Source organism: Lygodium microphyllum, chromosome 6 (genome assembly GCF_053477565.2).
Source record: "Lygodium microphyllum isolate KBCC chromosome 6, Lygodium_microphyllum_v1.1.10, whole genome shotgun sequence".
Classification (NCBI taxonomy): Eukaryota; Viridiplantae; Streptophyta; class Polypodiopsida; order Schizaeales; family Lygodiaceae; genus Lygodium; species Lygodium microphyllum.
In genome coordinates, this window is record NC_141140.1 from 10,981,557 (window position 1) to 11,002,708 (window position 21,152).

Here is a 21,152-nt window from a genome sequence, read left to right on the forward strand (position 1 = left end):
ACAATCTGCTATGTGTGCAAAATGAGGTATCCAAATCATATAAAACACACAAGCTCCAATGAATCTCCGTACCTCTGAAGTGGTAGAACAATACTCCGCAATCTTGCCTATAGCATTCACCTTATCAGGTGAGGGTTTCCTGCCATAATATCCACACATATGTCCAACAATGACAACCTCATTCACTCCAAAAACAGATTTTTTCCTTGAAAGTGTCAAGTTCACTTCTTCTAACCTGGCCAAAATCTTCTCACATGCTGAAATATGATCAGCCACAAAGGATCTGCATCCCTGCTCATTTAGACTCTCATTTTTCTCTTCTTCTACACACCCCTTAATGGGCACATCATCCAAGAAAGGCATAGTAAGCTGAGGTATGTAATCTCGAAGGACCTTATGCATGGCATTCATCATATGCACGACAGAATTAGTGGCACCTTGAGGCAAGGTACACATCCTGACAAGCCCAATAGGAGTTCTCATGGTGGTTATGTCCCTGCTTTCCAAAGCCAACTGAAACTGATCATATCCTGAATACAAATCACCTAAAGAATAGATGGCACGTCCAGCAAATGCTTTTGCAAACTCATCCACAACTGGACCTATACCAACATTCCTGATAGTAACTCTGTTCACTGGCTCCATATCCTGAATAAATCGGAGAGTACCATTCTTCTTTGGCACTGTAAACCACCTGTTTGAGTATGGTGCAGATGAAGGCTCAAGAATTTCCATCCTGATTTTCTCATTCAATAAATCAATCAGCTTTGGCAAGTGTGCTTTAGGCACTGGAATAGGTCCGAGATTCCATGGAATATGAGAAATAGTAAAAATGACCATAGGAGCAACAATATCAGGATTCACACATCCAATCTCATGCGAGAAAAAAGCAAATCCCCTACCATGTCGCTCAAGCATCTCCTGAAAGCATTGCTTCTCTATGGGTATCAAAAAATCATCATTTCCAATTTTCAATTCAGCAAGAGTCTCTGCTGAAAATTTATGACCAATATGCTCGGGATTCCTCAAAATTGGCTGTTTAGCAGCCCTCTTTATTTGCTGATCACTGTCAGGTGGAAGCGGTACAGCAACCGGCTTCACCTGCTTATCCACAGTTTTGTATTTCGTGTCAACCCTGGCTTCATTATGCTCTTCTGCATTACTCAAATCTTGCTGTAAATCAGCAATTCTGCACTCCAATGGCTGAATATTCTCAGCCCTCTGCTCTATGGACTGCATAGAAATAGCCCTAAACTCTGGATGCTGAAATATTTCAGCAGTAAACTCTGTTGGCTGAAAGTTTTCAGCCCTCTGTATCTCTGAAAGCTGATCATAACCAGCTGGAAACTCTGTTTGCTGAATTTCTTCAGCACTCAACACTCTTTGCTGAGTTACCTCAGCCTCTGACTCAATCTGTGACACAAAATCTGCAATTTCATGAAACATGTCCAGGGACTGCACTAATACATTACTGTGACAATTCTGCATATCAATTTTCAGCATATCTTCCATCTCTTCCATCGTATCTGCACAAATCACACTGTCATACATTCCATCTATGTGCTCATCATCCTCCAAAATTCCTGCATTTTTCAAATTTTTCTCCTTCCTACATATGTACTACCTGGCAGCTCTAGGCAACCTAGAAGTCTTCTGATAGCTCATCGAACTGTTTGCTGAAATCCCAACAAAACCGGAGGAGAAAACACTACTGCCAGGAGGCGAGAACTCCAATCTCCTCTGCTTTGTACCACCATCGTCTCGCGAAACGGCAGTACCTAACGAAAACCCGAATCCCTCACAGTGGGCAAAGGTGCATCTCTGAGAGTATCCCTGTTTCTAACATGGTTCACACATACAGTCATAAACTGAACTGCTCTCATGCCATCTTTACTGCAAATCCGTGCATAAGCAGATCCATCATCCATGACCTTTGTCTCCATGCGCATCTCTATGATGAATGGCTGTCCAAGAATTATAGGATAAGAGCATGAATCCTGCACAAAGAAATGAAAATCCTCCTCTACATCACCAATAGAAACCCTGACACTGGGACAGGAAGCATACAAATCACCTGTAGTATTATTGGCAGCTCTCATACGCCACCCATACTCTACATCCATAGGCCATCTGTTACTCTCATAAACTCCATGAACTATGAGATTAATCTCTGAACCATGATCCATCAATGCAACATAAGGCACCTGTTTCTCTCCAATCTTTACCATCGTCTCTGTAGTTGCCCTAGCCCAATGACTCTGCGAAAAGTGACTACGCAGTATCAAGACAGGCTCATCAATTTCAGCATAATGCATAGGCTGAACCCTCTTCTCTACCTGCGGAAAAATAGAAGCATTCTCAACCATAACCTCATCCTCGTCCTCATCCAACTCCCCAATCAAAACTCCCTGTGTATCAGTGGTAGACAATGCATGTCTTTTCCTCTTCAAAATCTCCTGAAACTGATCCTGAAACTCTCTTTTCGAGATGCCCAAAATCTCAAAAATAGTGAAAGTCACCTCACTGCCAAGTATCTTGTCATTAAAGATTTTCTTCATGTCTGTAGATCTCTCAATATCAGACATCAATCTAAACCCTGGCTGCTTTCTCTCTCTAGGCTCTTGCCTCTTTTCTCTCTTTTGAGCATCTTCCATATGTCGATCTGGCCCTGGTCTTGAAGACGGTCCTGCAGTAGGTGAAGTAACAAACTCACCCCCTCTAGTCTTCTTAGCTGCACTTGAATTTTCTTCAACCCTCTTACGCTTCTCCTCAACAAGTACATCTGCACCCTGAGACTTAGCCAAATAAGCATAAATAGAGTACCTGTCAACATGCGAGTCCCAACCTGTCTCTGATCTGATGCTAGAGCCTGCACTAGTCAAAACAATTTGCTAAATTTTCCCCTTGTTTGCAGTCTCCATAGCATAAGTCCATAGCGCTGACTGAGTCTCTGATCCCTTCTCAATCTGGACTCCATATGCAGAAGCATCACCTCTAGCTGTCACATAAGAAGTACGCGCAGCCATGTCATCCACTAACTTCTTCATTACACCTTTACCAAAGTTGGTAGCAAGTGGAGTTCCTGTCTCAATCAACCAAATCTTACCATCTTGTCCCCAATATACCAAATTTTTCCTCCTTGCATCCTAAAAAGATTCACAATCCCTGCAATGCTGATGGTTCGTACTATCGCACCAAATACATCTCCGATCTCTCCTAGGTGCACTAGGAGCACTCCTAGGTGCAGTAGGAGCACTAGAAGAAGTAGTAGGCACAGTCGAAGCAAACTGCTCTTTCAACTTTCCCACCAACTCGGATTTGACTAACTCCAGTGTCAAATATGTTATGCCTTTGATTATGTCATCAAGAGAGGTAGGCACCGATGGAGCGGATGGTTTTGGAGTAGAAGGTGTAGGCATCGGTCGTGGAACAGGAGGAATAGGTGGAGTGGAAACAGTAGGCACTGGCATAGGCCAAGAAACTGGCTGAGGAGGAGAAGAAATAACAGGGATAGAAGTAGGCATAGGATCAGATGATGGTGTAGGTGTCATGGAACCATTCTATAGGCGAGTCTTCCATATCCTCCTCTTGGTCAAAGTCGAGACTGCATCCTGAGCATCCTACCAATCCGTTTTAAGACCCATAGGCTTCGTGCGATCCTCAAGAAGCTCACCCAATTCTTCTTGAAGAGCAGGATCTGCAGCTTGCAAGAAAAGCTCAACTTTTTCAACATCCAATGCTCTTTGTTCAATGGCATCAAGCTGACTATACCTCTCTTCAAATTCTCGAATCAACTCTGAAGCAGCTAGACCTTTGTTTGGCATGTAGACCCACTCTCGGAATGACCGCCGAGTAGCCATACCAAAGTCCTCAAGGAAATATTCTTCTTTCAAGGCCTTCTTAAAATCTTGCCAATGTGTATTTTGAATAAAAAGATCAGTCACTTTTGTCCTCAAAGCGGGTGTGACAAGACGAAGGAAATACTTACTCATAAGTCCAGCTGGAACTCCGAAAAACCCCATCTTGATCTCATATGTCTTCAAATATGCTGAAACATTATGGCCATCAAACAGCTTCTTCTCATTCTCAACTGCTTCAATAGCCTTAGTCACGCTGTTTGCATTCTCCTGCTCCGAATAGAGTTGCCTTTGCTGAGACAACTGCTGTTGATGTAATTGTTGCTGCTGCTGCATATACAATTGTGTCTGCTGATTTTGGAGCTGCATATACATGGACATATTCTACAAAATCTGCTTTAGATCCTCTGTTGAAGTACTTGATGCAGCAGTCATTGAAGGAGCTGAAGTAGAGGCAGCTGGAATTGTAGAAGAGGCTGAAATAGAGGCTGAAGTATCTCCCATCCTGAAATTTCTGCGACGCTTTCACGTCGGGTTCACCAAAGATGTCGAAGGGTTTATGAAAGCAAAGTCGCATCTTCAGAAGACCTTGATAAATTCAGGATAAAAGATCAAACAGATGAATAAACAAGATGAGGAAATAAGGCCAAGACTCTGTTTTATTTCTGCCAATAACAAATACAAGGTTCAAGAAGAAGAAATCTGAAGAGCCTCTGGGCATAAATCACCAACATGGCAGCGGCTATGTTTCAAAAACATCTGGATTACACAATCTGCTGAAGATTTGGTGTACTCACTGTCCAAATCTTTCTTGTTGATGCACTTTTTTTAGCAAAAACATAGTTTTGTCCCTGATAGATGCAATATTGCATGTTTTGACTCAATTCGTCAATTCTTCTGAGTGCAGTTATGGGAGACAAGATTCTCCACATGTATCGCTGCGCAGGATGATGTTGATTTGCTTGTGTCAATCTCTGGACTTAGTAGGAGCAAATAATCATGCATTATTGATGGCTGGAGGTTGCATGGCTTTTATGAATGCTTTTCTGTATGCTCTGAATTCTCTGTGTACAGTCCGATTTCTGGATGCTATGGCGCACGGGAGGCAATTCCACAATCGTTATTGCATGATTTATGAATGCTCTCAATTCTGTATGTGCAGCAGTGATTACTCCCAGAGAATCAAAACCCTGATCTCAGTATAAAATCGGGCAGCCTGGACAACCTTGCGGACCGACTGCTTCTCGTTACACAGGCTGCAGCTCCACTTGTTACTGGACTTCTTCTCCTGCTTAACCTGTATCATTTGGCATCTGGTTGTCAATCCCGATCTTAGTTCAGCAAGTCACTCTTGTTAATCAGCTATAGCAGCCTGTCAACTCAGCATCATTGCTCTTCAGTCCACTACCAAAGGAAACCTCATTTGTTCCCTTTCACCAAAGAACTCAGTAATAGGTAATGCTGGGGCTGATGCCAATGAAGTCCTTTAGATATTGGAGCTTTCAAGCCCAATTGCAGCCACCCTGGACAGCGATGAAACTCGCAATTCCTGTCTCAGTTATTATCTTCACTCTGTAAGGCGATCTGATTTCGGTGTAGCTCCTTCAGTACGGCTTCCGACACTGCAATCGTGCCTATCGCCATGCGAAAGCTCTAGTAAGCTTAACCGAAGAGTCCCTATCAGCAGGCTTCTGCTCCCAAAGAAAGGTTTTTCCTCCTGTTTTCATTTGCTCTGCCATCGTCTTCTCTCTAGCTGGCTTAGGAACTCTGTTTTGCAATACGTGATTTCGTTTTCAACACGTCCTTGCATGAAAGGATTTTGTTGGTGGTTTGGGTTTATGGAGAGGCTTTTCTCTAGACCCTTGGGTGGTAGTTGAAGGCAGTTTGAAAAGCTTCTCCACAAGCAATTGCAAAGCTTGTTCACCTCAATCCTTAGCAGCAGCCTGGCTCCTCTTCGTTGCTGATGATCTGTCGCATAGCAGCCCTTCACCCCTCATTCGATCCTTCTTCCACCGGATAAAAGCAGGTTCCCTCAAAAAGCTTTGTCTGAAAATAGCCCTCTACGCCTGCACTCAGAAAAGCGACCCCTTTTTCTTTTTCCAGAAAAGCGGCCCCAGTCATGGCCTCCTTGAGTTTGAAATTCCAAGCATGAAATCTCTTCATCTTCCTCACCACTGATATCCATGTCACTATCACTATTCTCAAGATTCAAGAAATCAGGAGAGTCTGAATTCATCTCCTTCTGTGAAGCCTCATAATCACTTTCTAGATTCTACTGAATAGATACCTTTCTTCTCGCAAGGTTGAGCTTTTGTACGTTATTACAATTCACAGATTTAGAAGCCCCCTTGCACTTACCAATTATGGTTGAACTTGAGCTGGCTGTAATCGATTTCCCAATCATCTTTTCTCAGGAGCCATCCATCTTTAGGTGCCCATCTCAGCTGTCATGATGATAGAGGTAGACCCATTTGTGGGTAAAAGTAGTCTACCATTTTGACTCCCCAACCTCTAGCTCCATGTGTGTCACTTCCTAACACCATGATTTTGAAATAAGAAACCTGTCTCGTCCACCTTCAAGTGGGTTTCATCACAAGGACCTTAATCTCTTGCCATTCTTCACAAACATATCCACCACTATGCTTCCAAACTTCTCCCCACTATACTCATACACGCAGAAAATAAATGTAAACACAACAACTAAGTATGTACAAAGCATCAAATCACACACACAACTTTTGGGTGGTTTTCACACCTCGAATGCACAGCAATACGACAACGGGGGGAATAAAGGGCGTGCACATGCAAAAAAAACACAAAAAACGGCCCCGAAAACACATACGGGGATTAATTTCGGGAAATTTGCTTGTCGGAATGCAGGGTGGAAAGAAGGAAAAATGTGCAAAAGAACTTGCCCGACAACCGTATCACGTCAAAACACCGTTCTGACTGAGATAAGACACGTTCACATGGGAAAAACGTAAAAAGGACATAGGCAAATACAGTCGAAAATTAATAACAGAAGATCGGTTCACCGAAACAAAGGGTAGCAAAAACGACAAATGTGTGGGGGAAGGGGTTGCACAAGGCTGTCACGTTAAAATGCAGTTCCGATAGGGTTAGGAGGCGTTCACATGCAAAAAAACACAAAAAATACACTAAAAAACACTTGTAAAAATCAATAATTAAAAATACGGAAGTCAAAATGGGGGGAGAAAAAAGGAAAAATGTAGGGAAAGGCGCGTACACAACTGTGAAGTCAAATTAGAATTTCGATGCAAACAAGGCAGGTTTACATGGAAAAATGTCAAAAAGATGCACGAAAAGGTCCCGAGAAACCGCAAAAATTAATATTGGACAAACCGTATATCGGAATGACACGGAGTAAAAAGAAAAAATGTCATGGAGGAAGGGGAGGACAGGGCTACCATGTCAGAGCACCGTTCCAAAGCAAGAAAGATGCGTTCACATGGAAAACGGTCCAATTTACGCAAAATACTTCAAAAATTAATAACTCAAAAACCGTGCATCGGAACAGGGGTGGGTAAAAAGGAAAATTGGACAATTCGAAGGGATGAACATGGATATAAGGGCAGATGGGGAGGCCACTGAACATAGGGTATGTTCACATAGAAACACATCAAAATAAGGGAGAAAGAGAAATGGAGGAGGAACATCCCCAAGGGAGGGGTGGCAGTGGACGGTTGGGTGGGGAAGGGACCCCAGAAGGGTAAAAGAAAGTCATGGCATACATGCATGATCAAAGTGAGGTATATGCAGGGCGGTATGCCACATAGGCGTGCAAGGACGCGTCCCTACAGTTAAAACATTAACGGCAAGGGAAATGCATCACGACAACCTACAATTCGACAACCGACTGGACGCTGACAGACTGGATGCTGACATCCCCACACTTAACACCTTAACATACACGTGCAATCAGGTGAGATAGGGTTAGGAAAACTTGGCCTATGTGGCAGATAGTTGAAATCGATTGTCGATGTCGCGCGCTGTGTCTCAGGCGGCGGCAGGAGGTACCAGAGCTCGCTCTGCATACACGTCCAGCATGGCAAGGACCATGTAACAGCACCCAGGGAGGTAGCGAATGGATGAATCTCGTCGGGTTGGTGTCGCTGACGAAGGATAGTCACTTAGCTTACATCACTCAGATGGGATGAGAGAACAGTCACTCGCCCCATTACGGACATCACTCGATGAATAATGATTGAAACCCATATCTTACACCAGGTTTAGGAATTGACAAGGGGATGGTGTAGAGGAGTACGCCAGGGTGCACAGTTGATGGTGCATTAGTGCGTCCAACCCGGTTGGCATAGGTGCAAGGAGGAAGGCCAGGGAGCCTTGTAGTGTAGTGTGTAGAACAAAATGATGTGTCATGTGCTTATGGCAGAAACGCAGCCCATGGGTGCATAGGGAAAAGAGAACATACCTTACTCCAAAGATCCTAACGTCCCTCAATCCTCACCTCTCAGTAATTGATTCAAGAGACACCAGTCACACTCAGCCCACCCTCTGTCTCACGCTCTGTTGAAAGATACAGAAGGCAGCCATGTCCTTAAACCCATTGATGTAATCCTCACGGTCACTTGTGCAGAGGTTGTATGCCTTGAGCTCATTTGATGGTGCAACTGTGCATCCCACTCTCTGTCGACATACAGTGTGAGAAGGAAGGTCAGGGAGCCTTATAGTGCAGTGCATAGAAACAGATCATGCTTTGTGCATTGAGAGGCCCATCCCGTGCGTGCAACACTCCATTCACACTTCTTACATCTCATTTGATTTGAAGGAAAAGATTGGTCACTCGCCCCACCCTCTGTCTCACACTCGTTTGATAGTTATAGAGGGCAACCGATACTCACTTTCCCATCCGGTTAGGATGAAAGCTTGCGTCACTGGAGTGTTTGTCGATGAAGATTGTGTCGTTAGTTGTTGAAGAGGTGTACCTAGGGAGGTAGCCATTAGATCAAACGTTGTGCTAGATAGGAACATGGCGTCTACTAGAGGACTGTCAAACGCTCTGCAGAAAGGCACAGGACACAGCATACCAAGGGAGGCAACTTCGGAATTGGATCTTGTGGATGTCAACTGATGAATCCACTTTCTGGACTGCTGGGTGTTGCCACCTTTTCCACAGCCAGCTTTCCGCCCAACGGTGTTGACCAACTTTTCTTGGAACGAGGCCTGCTATGACAGAGAATTTCTTCCTTTTCTCCCATAACAGTTTTTTTTCTTTTCTTGTTTTTTTTTCTTTTTTTTCTTTTTTTTTTCCTATTCTCGAGGGTGTCTTCACCTTTTCCCAAAGAATAGGTTGGCATGACAGGGACCAAAGTCCTTTTCTCCCATGACCGATATGTATATTTTTTTCCCTTTTCGAATCAAGCAAGGGAATGGTAGAAATACCATTTGTCAGAACCATCGTCACCACTGTCGCTGGTGGAAAATAGAGGATAAGAGATTAGGGGCGGGAGATGGGGCTGAGGGGACAGAGGGTTGCGTCCACCTCATCAGGAGTGGCTGAAGAACGGCTATCAGAACTAGCGTCATAAGAGTTACAGTGCCATGCCAACGGGGAAAAGGATCAGGTGACTGTGATTGTCAAGATCCCCAAGGAGGGAAGTACTTCTTCAAGCGATAGCAATTAATCAGTAAGGGATTATCAGAGGCATCAATGGTCTGCACTTGGACATAGCCATTAGGGTTGACAGCAAGTACCTTATATGGGCCCATCCACTGTTGTTGAAGCTTGCCAGGAAACTTGCCAAATCGTGAATCATAGGCTAGGACCAAATCACCTTCTTTGAACTCCTTGTGCTTGATGAAGCAGTCATGGTAGGCCTTACGTCGAGCTTGCGTGGCTTCCATGCACTATAAAGTCATCCTGCGAGTTTCGTCCAAACATTCCAAGTGCAGGAGACGACATTGCAGTGAATCATCATCCCCCAAATGCTCTTTGATAGCCACTCGCAAAGAGGGCAATTCCAGTTCAACAGGGAAAACAGCTTCTGTACCATACACCAGCTGGAAGGGTGTCTATCATATTGCTGCTTTGTGGGAGGTTTAGTACGCCCAAAGGGCCTCTGTAAGTTGATCATCCCAATCACGACGATGTGCGGCAATCGTTCTTGTCATAATCGAGCAAAGGATGCGATTGGTGACTTCGACTTGGCCGTTGGCTCTGGGGTAGTAAGGAGTGGACTTGCGATGATGGATCTTATATAGCTCAGTCAACTCTTCCATGACTTTATTAATGAAATGAGTGCCTCTGTTACTTACCAGCTCTAGGGGACTGCCAAAACGGGTTATAATATTCTCATACATGAATAGGGCTACGCTGTTACCATCGTCCTGCTTCAGAGCTTTGGCTTCACACCACTTAGTAACATAATCCATACATACCAGGATGTATCTGTTCTGTTTTCTTTTGGTGGGAGGATCGATTGGGCCGACGAAGTGGATGCCCCACTTCTCAAACGGATTCAAAAGAAGGATAGGTTGCAGTGTCATAGCACTGGTCTTGGTGGGTTTCCCCATCCTCTGACAGGCATCACATCGCTTACAGTAGTCATAGGCATCCTTATGAATGGTCGGCCAAACCAGTAACCTGCTAGCAGAGCCTTCTTGGCTGTAGCTTCTCCTGCAAAGTGGCCTCCACATGGCTCGTCATGGCAAGCCTTCAAAACAATCCCAATCTCATCTCTTGCAACACATCTTCTGAGCACTTTATCTTTGCCTTTCTTGTACAATGCACCGCCTAACAGGGTGTAGGGGGCTGATTCTAACATAAGCTTCTTCCTTTCTCGACTAGAAATGCCGGGAGGGTACTGTTGGGTTGCCATCAGATTGGCAATGTTTGCATACTAGGGGGTTATAGTTTCTACCAGGAATAGGGAAGCATCACGGAGGTCTGGATCATCTTGCTCCTCATCTGCAGTCTGCGGGATACGCTACAGATGATCAGCCAGAACATGGGAACAACCAGGTTTGGTAATTACCTCAAAGTCGAACTCCTCGAATAGAAGGAGCCATCTCATCATTCGTACTTTCACATCTGCTTTGTTCATCAGGAAGGATAGGGCCTCATGATCCACATAAAATTTAAAGTGGGTAGACAGTAGGTAGTGGCGAAACTTCTCTAGGGCAAACACCATTGCCAAGCACTCCAGCTCAGTCACTGTATAGTTCCACTCTCTATCAGTGACTTTTCGGCTTGCATAATAGATGGGCTGCTCCAGCTTCGAGGATCCCTTCTAGCATAGGACCGCACCTAAGCATTCAATTGATGCATTAGTGTGTACATGAAACTCCTTCATCCAATCAGGAGGTTGCAGGATGGGTGCCTCAATCAGACACTACTTTAGAGTGTTGAAGGCTTTGTCACATTCTTCCGTCCAAATAAACTCTGCATCTTTCCTCAGAAGCTTGTGCAAGGGGGTTGCCTTTGTTGCAAAATGGGCTATGAACCTTTTGTAGTAACCCACATGGCCTAGGAATCCCCTCAACTATTTGAGGTTGGTGGGTGCTGTCAAAGCTGCGATCTTCTCGATCTTTGCAGGGTCTGTTGATATCCCTTGTGCAGAGACAATGTGGCCCAACAGAACTCCAAAAGAGATTCCAAAGATGCATTTGTCGGGGTTGAGGGAGATCCCATACTCTCGAGATCGGTCAAAGCATTGTTCCAAATGTCCCTAGTGTTTAAGAATCAGACTGTAAATACAGAAGTCATCCAAATATACCTCAATAAAGTTGTGTAGATGATTTTGGAATGCAGCCATCATGATTCGCTGGAAGGTAGAAGGGGCATTGCAGAGCCCAAATGGCATCACTCGGTAAGCGTAGGTCCCCCATTCTGTGGTGAAGGTTGTTTTGGATTGATCTTCCTCTACTATCTCCACTTGGTTGTATCCACTGAATCCATCCAAGAGGGAATACAACTCATGGCCTGCCACTGTGTCCAACAGCTGGTCTGTAAAAGGGATAGGAAAGTGATCCTTCTTTGTCTTGGAATTCAACTTGCGGAAATCCACACATATACGAAGCTTGCTATTCTTTTTGGGTACAACCACGATGGGTGAGACCCATTCACTGTTGGCCACTGGATAGATAAAATCCGCTTCCAAAAGCTTCAGCAGCTCTGCTTTCACCAATGTGGAATAATTGGGGTTCATTCGCCTATGTCGTTGCCATACTGGCTTGGCATCAGGCTCCAAGTCAATATGATGCTAACATATTGTGGGATCAATCCCCTTTAGGTCTTTCTAGGACCATGCAAACACGTCCAAATTCTCTTTCAACAAGTTGTACAAGGTTGACAACTCCTCTTCTGGTAGGCTGCTACCCACCTTCAAGTGGCGTTCAGTGCCATCTGCATCCATAGAGGTTAACTGCCTTTCACCTTCTACTTCATGGATGAAGGTCCCACGGACTGCTTCTGGGTACAGATCCCACTCCTTCAAGGGGGTGGTGTCCTCTTCTGATGTCCCACTAGACCCAATGTCTTCTTTCAGTAAGGACTTAGGTTGCTCCTTGAAATGCTAAAATAGGATCAGCACTGCCTCGATTTTGGTTTGAATGTTAATTACCTTAGAGCTTGAGGACTCCTCTTCAGAGGATGCATCCAGGAATGTTACATAACAGGGGCTCTCCGAATTTTGTTGTGGCCTTGGGACTGGTACTTGTTGACAAGGAGCATCATCATCATCCTTTCTTGACAAGTGTGGATGGGTGCGACAAGAACCACTGATAAAAGACGGCTTATTTTACTTGATCCACTTCTTATATACGCTTTGCCTATGGAAAGATCCATTTACCAATCCAAAGGGTACCATTGCCATTGTGTCCCACAGCATGGAGTCTTCTACTTCTGAAGCTTCTGGAACTCCCTCCTCATCTATGCCTTCTGTGGGTGGAGTGATTTCTTCTGTCTCGCTTTCAAAGTCTCCTTCTTCAGATTCATCATCATCCTCTTCAGTCTCCGGCTCTGCCTCTGTAGGCGCTCTGTAAGAGAAGAACAGGTCCTCTGCTTCACCTTCTGCCTCTGTCTTTGGCTCTGCTATAGCCATGTAATAGGGAGAGTAGTACATCCATGCTTCTATCTCACTGTCAGAAGTGATTTCGAAAATCGTTCTTGGTTCACGCAGGAAGTATTCACCCATTGATAATGGCTTTGCATCTTTTGGGAGTTGGCTTACAGTACCCACTGTTAGGGAATGTGCCTCTGTTTTCTTGGGAAGGATCTGTTTGACAGCATCTTGTTCTACTGATGTTCCATTTGTAGCCTCATTGGGGGAGTCAGAAGATAATTCCAAGGAAGTGGATCCATGTCCTTTTTGAGCACCATATAGTTTCAACACCACTTTATTAGGTCCTCTACCCCAGGTCAAGGTTCCTTTGAACCAGTCCGTCCTTGCTCTGGCTTCAAAAAGCCATGGTCTACCCAGTAACAGGGGGTAAGATGTACCATAAGAGTTTGGCTTCACCACCAGATAGGTTAGCCAATAATTTTTTCCAGCTAGTGTAGTCTTCACATATGGGAGAATGCCCCAAAGGCTTGATTTTGCTCTGATCCGCCAGTCTGATGAGCCATTGAGTTGGTTGTATACCTTGTAGGCCTAGATCCTTCATTGTCACATCCGTCATAATGTTCACTGATGAGCCACCATCAATCAGTGCATTTGGAATAAAGCAACCTTCTATCCACACGCCAGTCTCTGGGGTATCAGGATCTAGGTTAGCCACATCCACTTCTTTTACAGGCTCTGGAGATTTGTTGGACTTTGTTGCTATTGAGGGAGAAATCCTTAAGCCATGTCTTCTTGTCAGTATACTTTTGAACCTTTTTCGGCAAAACTGGGAGACAACATCAACAATTGTCGGAATGTGAGGTTTGGTTTAAAGGTATCTAGATCTCTGACCAGATCGTATTCCTTAATAGGATCCACTGGCTTCTCTAACCGGTTAGGGAATGGGGCGACACCCATTTTCATTTTCCTTTTTTCTTCCAATAGGGGCATCATGGGGACTTCTTCTGCCACTTGTGGCACTTCCTCCTCTTCTATCTCCTGGAATTTTGGTCCTGTCTCTGGAACTGTCTCTTTGACTCTCTGTGGCACTGTAGTGCTCTGTACGGCACTGTCAGGCTTTGTTCTTCTGTTGGAAGATTGAACTTCACTATTCTGGCAGGAGGATTATTTTCTTTCTGGACAGATGGTTCCTTCTTCTTTGCATGCGTGATGGCAGCAACTTCCAATTCCACTAAATTGGAGGTAGGCTCTTGGGCCTTGGACGGATTATCAGTAGCACTATTTTTCACTGGGGCTGGGCTTGGACAGTCTTTTGCAGTATGTCCTTCTCCTTTGCATCGACTGCATAAGGGCTTGTAATCCATTGACCTTCTGGGATTTGGACAATTTGGTGAAATCTGTCCCTTTTCTCCGCATCTGTAACACTCCACTTCTGATCTCTGACCATCGCCAGCCTGTCTTCCTCTGTAAATTTGAGAGGGAAACCTCCTTGGACCGAAATTAGGACCAAAATCTCTAGGCTTGGGTCCAATATCCTGTGTTGTCATTTTGGATTCCAACAAGTTGAATCTTGCATCTTCTTCCTTCCTTCTCCTATCATGCATCTCCTTCAGAGAGCAAATATCCTCTATATGGTTCTTCCTAAGATAGTAGGAGTAGAAAGCTCCAGGGATTGTTGGCTTTCGTGTACATTCAGTGGCTAAATGGCATGCTTGATGACACTTACCACACCAAGTATTTGACCGCATCACGTCTCTTCCTGCTCCTGCAACGTTGGATATGCTAGCAGTATTCACTTTCAGTGTCTGCAACTGCTCTGTAATCACATCCATAAACTCCTTTTTGATATTTGCAACTGAGTTGGATAAATAATCCTTCAAGCTTTCTCCTCCTGAGGCACTGGCAGTAGGGTTTTGAGGAGTCTATGTAATCATTGCATAAACAGGTTGGGCTGGTGCAGAGGGGTCTTTGTTCTGATTCTGATTTAGAGCTCCTGTTTGAACTGTTGACTGTTGGCACCAGTTGGTAGGGTTCCACTGTTGCTACTGATTTGGCATTGGGAAAATTGTTTGGGACCATTGTTGTTGTGGTTGAACCATCATTTGAGGCATTGATTGTGGCCACTGTGGATTTGGTGCACTGTACTGTGATATTGGGGGCATCTGTTGGTAGGGGTAGGGGACAATCCCTGGGATTGTATTTGGTGGGTACATCATCCCTGGCATCAGAGGAGGTGGGACTCCTCTTCCTGGATTCATCGCCAATCTAGCTTCCACTTCATCATACAGTCTTACACCTTCTGTTTGTAGCTTACAGTGTGGCTGGTCTTTGTAGCTCCACAAACTTACGGACTTCTGGTTGTAGGCCCCTGAGAAACACTCCTTTCTGGATTCCTTCATCCAAATGATGGTTAGTCCATCTCTTCAGGATGGATTCCATTCACGAGACATAAGCTTCTACTCTTTCTCCAGAGGACTGACTTAAATTCATGAACTCCTCTCGCATTTGCTCTTCAAAACCTTTACACTTGAATTTAGTGAGGAAGGCCAACTTCAAGTCGTCCCATGTGCCAAAAGTTACTGCTGCTTGTCTCTCATACCACTGAAACGCCGCGCCCTTGAAAGTGGCAGGGAATATTGCTAACCAATGCTCAGGGGTTCTGGAATTGTTAGCCACACATGCTACCATAAACTTTGCTACATGAAGATCAGGGTCTTCATTGTACTCTCCCTTAAAAATTGGCAACAGGACTACATTCGATGGCCTATCATCAATATTTCCAGGACAGATCTGGCTTGGAAGTGGATCTCCAGCAAGAGGAGGAAGGGCTTGATGTGCCATTGGGACTTTTGTAAATGTCAAGAATCGCGTGGTGGGGGGACTTGCTCAAGATGCTGCGCCGAACACACACAAAATGCACAAGGAGAAGCTCACTCAAGAGACAAGAAGAGAGATGGAGGTCAAAACATTTTCTTACTGATTTCTTCTTCTTCTTCCACACTCTTTTACAATGTACACAAAGTATAGATAAGATACAACATAAAAGGAAAGTGGCCTACTAAGTCAAACAATGCATAACCGACTACACTAGTCGACTGGCGCTATAACTATACCAGCTGCTGTAAATAGGTGTAACAACCTGAATATAATAAGTAATGAGTCAGTGGCCATGTGGAGCCCCGAGAGGAACACCAAGAAAAAGGGAATTCTCTTGCAAGAAAATCTATCTTGTAACATCAACAAGCTTGTTTATCATGTTTCATATGATCACAATGAAGAAAAGAACACCAGGCACAACAAATCTTCATGCAACATCATGTAAATCTCCCACGGTTTTTTAATAGAATCAACCATATTCTTCAACATCTTCATAAAATCCATCAATAGAACAAAGAAAGCAAAGAAATACACCATCTTTGAATGGAAATACATCACATAGTATTCAACTTCAATATCTTCATGGTCTTTTCTCTCAATCTTTCATATACAATCACTCTGTTTGAGTAGAATTGGCTATCTCTGACTCTCTCTCTCTCTCTCCATCAATAATACATCATATCCTTACTACAATCTCTCAAAAATCACCCTCAATAATCCTTCTTAGGTCGTGGATACCCCTCCCAAGAGGTATGTCTGATATGAAGAGTCACCAGAGCCACTACAGTGTCCTTTCATAGCTCACTACTGTCACTTCACTCTAGTCTTCACTTGAGTCTTTGGCAGCTACTTCTTCCACTTCCTTCAGCTCTTTTGCACTTGTATTCACCTCTTTCCAAGGCTAGAAAACTTTTTCAAACTACACTCTCATCTATCAGAACACATACAGAAGCATACAGAACAGTCTACAGAACAGTACCAGAACAGCTACAGTACAGAACAGAACAGAAACAGAACAGAAGCAGAAGCTCTACAGAAGACCTACAGAAGGTTACAGAAGGTCATCAAAACCACATAACTCACTCTCAAACAGTCACTCGCCCCATGACTAATATCAGTCGAGGAATAAGGATTGAAACCCATATCTCGTACCCGATTGAAGAATCGACGAGGGGGAAATGGTGCAAAAAGAGTATGCCAAGGTGCACAGTTGATGGTGCATTAGTGCGTCCAACCCGTCTGGCATAGGTGCAAGGAGGAAGGCAAGGGAGCCTTAGAGTGCAGTGTACAGAACAGGGTGATGTGTCTTGTGATGACAGCAAAGACCCATCCCGTGAGTGCATAGGGAAACGGGAACATACCTGACTCCAAGTGTCGTAACGTCCCTCAATCTCACCTCTCAGTAATTGATTGAAGAAACTCCAGTCACACTCATCCCACCCTCTATCTCACGCTCTGTTGATAGATACAGGAGGGTAGCCTTTTCCTGAAACCCATTGATGTAATCCTCACAGTCACTTGTGCAAAGATTGTATGCCTTGTGCGCATTTGATGGTGCGACTGTGCATCCCGCCCTGTGCCGGCATACGGTGCGAGAAGGAAGGCAAGGGAGCCTTATGGTGCAGTGCACAGAAACAAATCGTGCGTTGTGCATTGAGAGGCCCATCCCGTGCGTGCAACACTTCATTCACACTTCTCTCCTCTCATTTGATTTGAAGGGAAAAGACTGGTCTCTCGCCCCACCCTCTGTCTCACGCTCTGTTGATAATTACAGAGGGTAACCATACTCACTTCCCCATCCGGTTAGGATGAAAGCTCACATCACTCAAGGGGTTGTCGATGAAGATCGCTTCGTCAGTTGTTGAAGAGGCGTATCCAGGGAGGTAGCCATCAAATCGAATATTGTATTGGATAGGAACATGTCATCTCCTAGAGGACAGGTAGTCACTTTACAGAGAGACCCAGGACACAGCGTACCAAGGGAGGTAGCTTCGGAATTGGATCCTAGGGATATCAATTAATGAATCCACTTTCTAGACTGCTGGGTGTTACCACCTTTTCCACAGCCAGCTTCTCGCCCAAGGGTGTTTACCACCTTTTCCTGGAACGAGGCCTGCTATGACAGGGAATTGCTTCCTTTTCTCTCATAACAGATATGTTTTTCTTGTTTTTTTTCTTCTTTGTTTTTTTTCTTTTTCTTATTTTCCCCTATTCCCGAGGGTGTTTCCACCTTTTCTCGAAGAATAGGTCGGCATAACAGGGACCTAAGTCCTTTTCTCCCATGACCGATATGTTTTGTTTTTTTTTTCTTCTTTTTTTTTCTTCAAATTGAGCAAGGGAATGGTAGAAAGACCATTTGTCAGAACCCACCTCGCCACTGTTGCTGGTGGAAAATAGAGGATAAGAGATCAAGGCTGAAAGGGGGTTTTGAGGGGACAAAGGGTTGCGTCCACCTCATCAGAAGTGGCTGAAGAACGGCTATCAGAAGTAGCAGCATAAGAAGTACAGTGCCGCGCCAATAAGAGAAAGGATCAAGTGACTGTAATTGTCAAGATTCCCAAGGAGGGAAGTACTTCTTCAGGCGATATCCATTGATCAGAAAGGGATCATCAGAGGCATCAACGGTCTGCACTTGGACAGAACCATTAGGGTTGACGGCAAGTACCTTATAGGGGCCCATCCACCGCTGCTGGAGCTTGCCAGGAAACTTGCCAAAGCGTGAATCATAGGCTAGGACCAAATCACCTTCTTTGAACTCCTTGTGCTTGATGAAACTGTCATGGTAAGCCTTACGTCGAGCTTGCGTGGCTTCCATGCACTGTAGAGCCATCCTATGAATTTCGTCCAAACATTCCAAGTGCAGGAGACGACGTTGCAGTGAATCATCATCCCCCAAACGCTCTTTGATAGCCACTCTCAAAGAGGATAGTTCCAGTTCAACAGGAAAAACTGCTTCTGTACCATACACCAACTGGAAAGGTGTCTGTCCTGTTGCTGCTTTATGGGAGGTTCTGTATGCCTAGAGGGCCTCTGTAAGTCGATCGTCCCAATCACGATGATGTGCGGCAATTGTTCTTACAAGATAGATTTTCTTGCAAGAGAATTCCCTTTTTCTTGGTGTTCCTCTCGGGGCTCCATGTTTTTGGTGCGCAGCCGGGGAAGCTTGCCATCAACAAGCACCAGAAGAGGCTGAAAATGAAGGAAATGGCATTGCCAAGAAGAGAAGAATTCAATGGATGTTTGTAAAGTTCCTTCTTCCACTGAAGAATTGGAAGTTCTCATAATCAAAGCCACTTTCCACAAGAAGTTCATCCCACACTGGCGGAAACACATCACCATCATGATGCATGCTCTATGTGATGGACAGTTTCCTCTTCCTGTTGAAGCAGCAGAAACTTGCATCTTGGTGGCAAACTGTTTGGGAATAAACTGAAGAGCAGAAACAGAGAGAATGACCATCCATGGAAGATTTGGCATTCATTGAAAAGTTTCCAGACAACATCAAGTGGGAGATTGTGAAGAAGCTTCAGGAGTCTTGGTATGTAGAGGTTCACAGGGACAAGAAGGAAAAGAGTTGGAATTTGTTCGTGGACGCTCAACAGCAAGATACATGGGATGCTTGGTGTACTGATAATCTTCTGTTTGTTCAATTAGCAACCCACTGGAAGTTGGTAGACAGAGTGTTCTTTACAACATACACAGTTGAAACCATCAAAAGCTGGCATTACTATGATGATGGCACCACCACAATGCTCAGACGTATGCATTTTGACACCTTCAGAACCGAATACCTTCCCCTGTGCAATGGCATGAAAGCAGAATTCAGGGACGTTGAAAAGAAAAAAGTAGAAGAAATGTTGGCAAGAGAGTCCTCTAGAGACTGAAGCCTTCTGTTAACCCTCTGTGGAGCACTAACAACATAGTGGAGCCATACCCCTGATGAATGACGCAATAAAGAGGCAAGCGTTAGAACGAGTCCAAAGGTACGTGAGAAGAGAGAAAGCAAGAATCAGAGCCGAGGGCAAGCTCGCAGCAGAAGCCGCCTTTGACGCCCTTGCGGAACTCTTTATAGAAGTCCCAATGGCACATCAAGCCCTTTCTCCTCCTGCTGGAGGTCCACTTCCAAGCCAGATCCGTCCTGGAAATATTGATGACAGGCCAGCGAATGTAGTTCCATTGCCAGTTTTTAAGGGGGAGTACAATGAAGACCCCGATCTTCATGTAGCAGAATTTATGGTAGCATGTATGGCTAACAATGCCAGAACCCCTGAGCATTGGTTAGCAATATTCCCCGCCACTTTCAAGGGCGCGGCGTTTCAATGGTATGAGAGACAAGCAGCAGGAACTTTTGGCACATGGGACGACCTGAAGTTGGCCTTCCTCACTAAATTCAGGCGTGAAGGTTTTGAAGAGCGGATGAGAGAGGAATTTATGAATCTAAGTCAATCCTCTGGAGAAAGAGTAGAAGCTTATGTCTCACGAATGGAATCCATCTTGAAGAGATGGACTAACCATAATCTAGATGATGGCATTCAGAAGGGGGTGTTTCTCAGAGGATTACAACCAGAAGTCCGTAAGTTTGTGGAGCTGCAAAGACCAGCCACACTGCAAGCTGCAACAGAAGGTGCAAGATTGTACGATGAAGTGGAAGCTCGATTAGCGATGAATACAGGAAGAGGAGTCCTACCTCCCCTGATGCTAGGAATGATGTATCCACCAAATGCAGTCCCAGGGACTGTTCCCTATCCCTACCAACAGATGCCCCCGGTATCACAGTACAGTGCACCAAATCCACAGTGGCCACAATCCATGCCTCAAATGATGGTTCAACCACAACAACAATGGTCCCAACCAATTTCCTCAATGACAAATCAGCAGCAACAGTGGAATCCTACCAACTGGAGCCAACAGCCAACAGTTCAAACAGGAGCACTGAATCAGAACCAGAACAGAGACCCCTCTGTACCAGCCCAACCAGTTTATGCAGTGATGCATATCCAACGTTGCAGGAGCATGAAGAGATGTGATGCGGTCAAATACTTGGTGTGGTAAGTGTCATCAAGCAGGCCATTTAGCCACTGAATGTACACGAAAACCAACCATTTCTGGAGCCTTTTGTTCCTACTGTTTGCAGAAGAACCATACAGAGGACATTTGCTCTCTGAAGGAGATGCATGATAGGAGAAGAAAGGAAGAAGACGCAAGATTTAACTTGCTGGAATCCAAAATGACAACACAAGATATTGGACCCAAGCCTAGAGAGTTTGGTCCTAATTTCGGACCCAGAAGATTTCCCTCCCAAAGTTACAGAGGAAGACAGTCTGGCCGTGGTCAGAGATCAGAAGTGGAGTGTTACAGATGCGGAGAAAAGGGACAC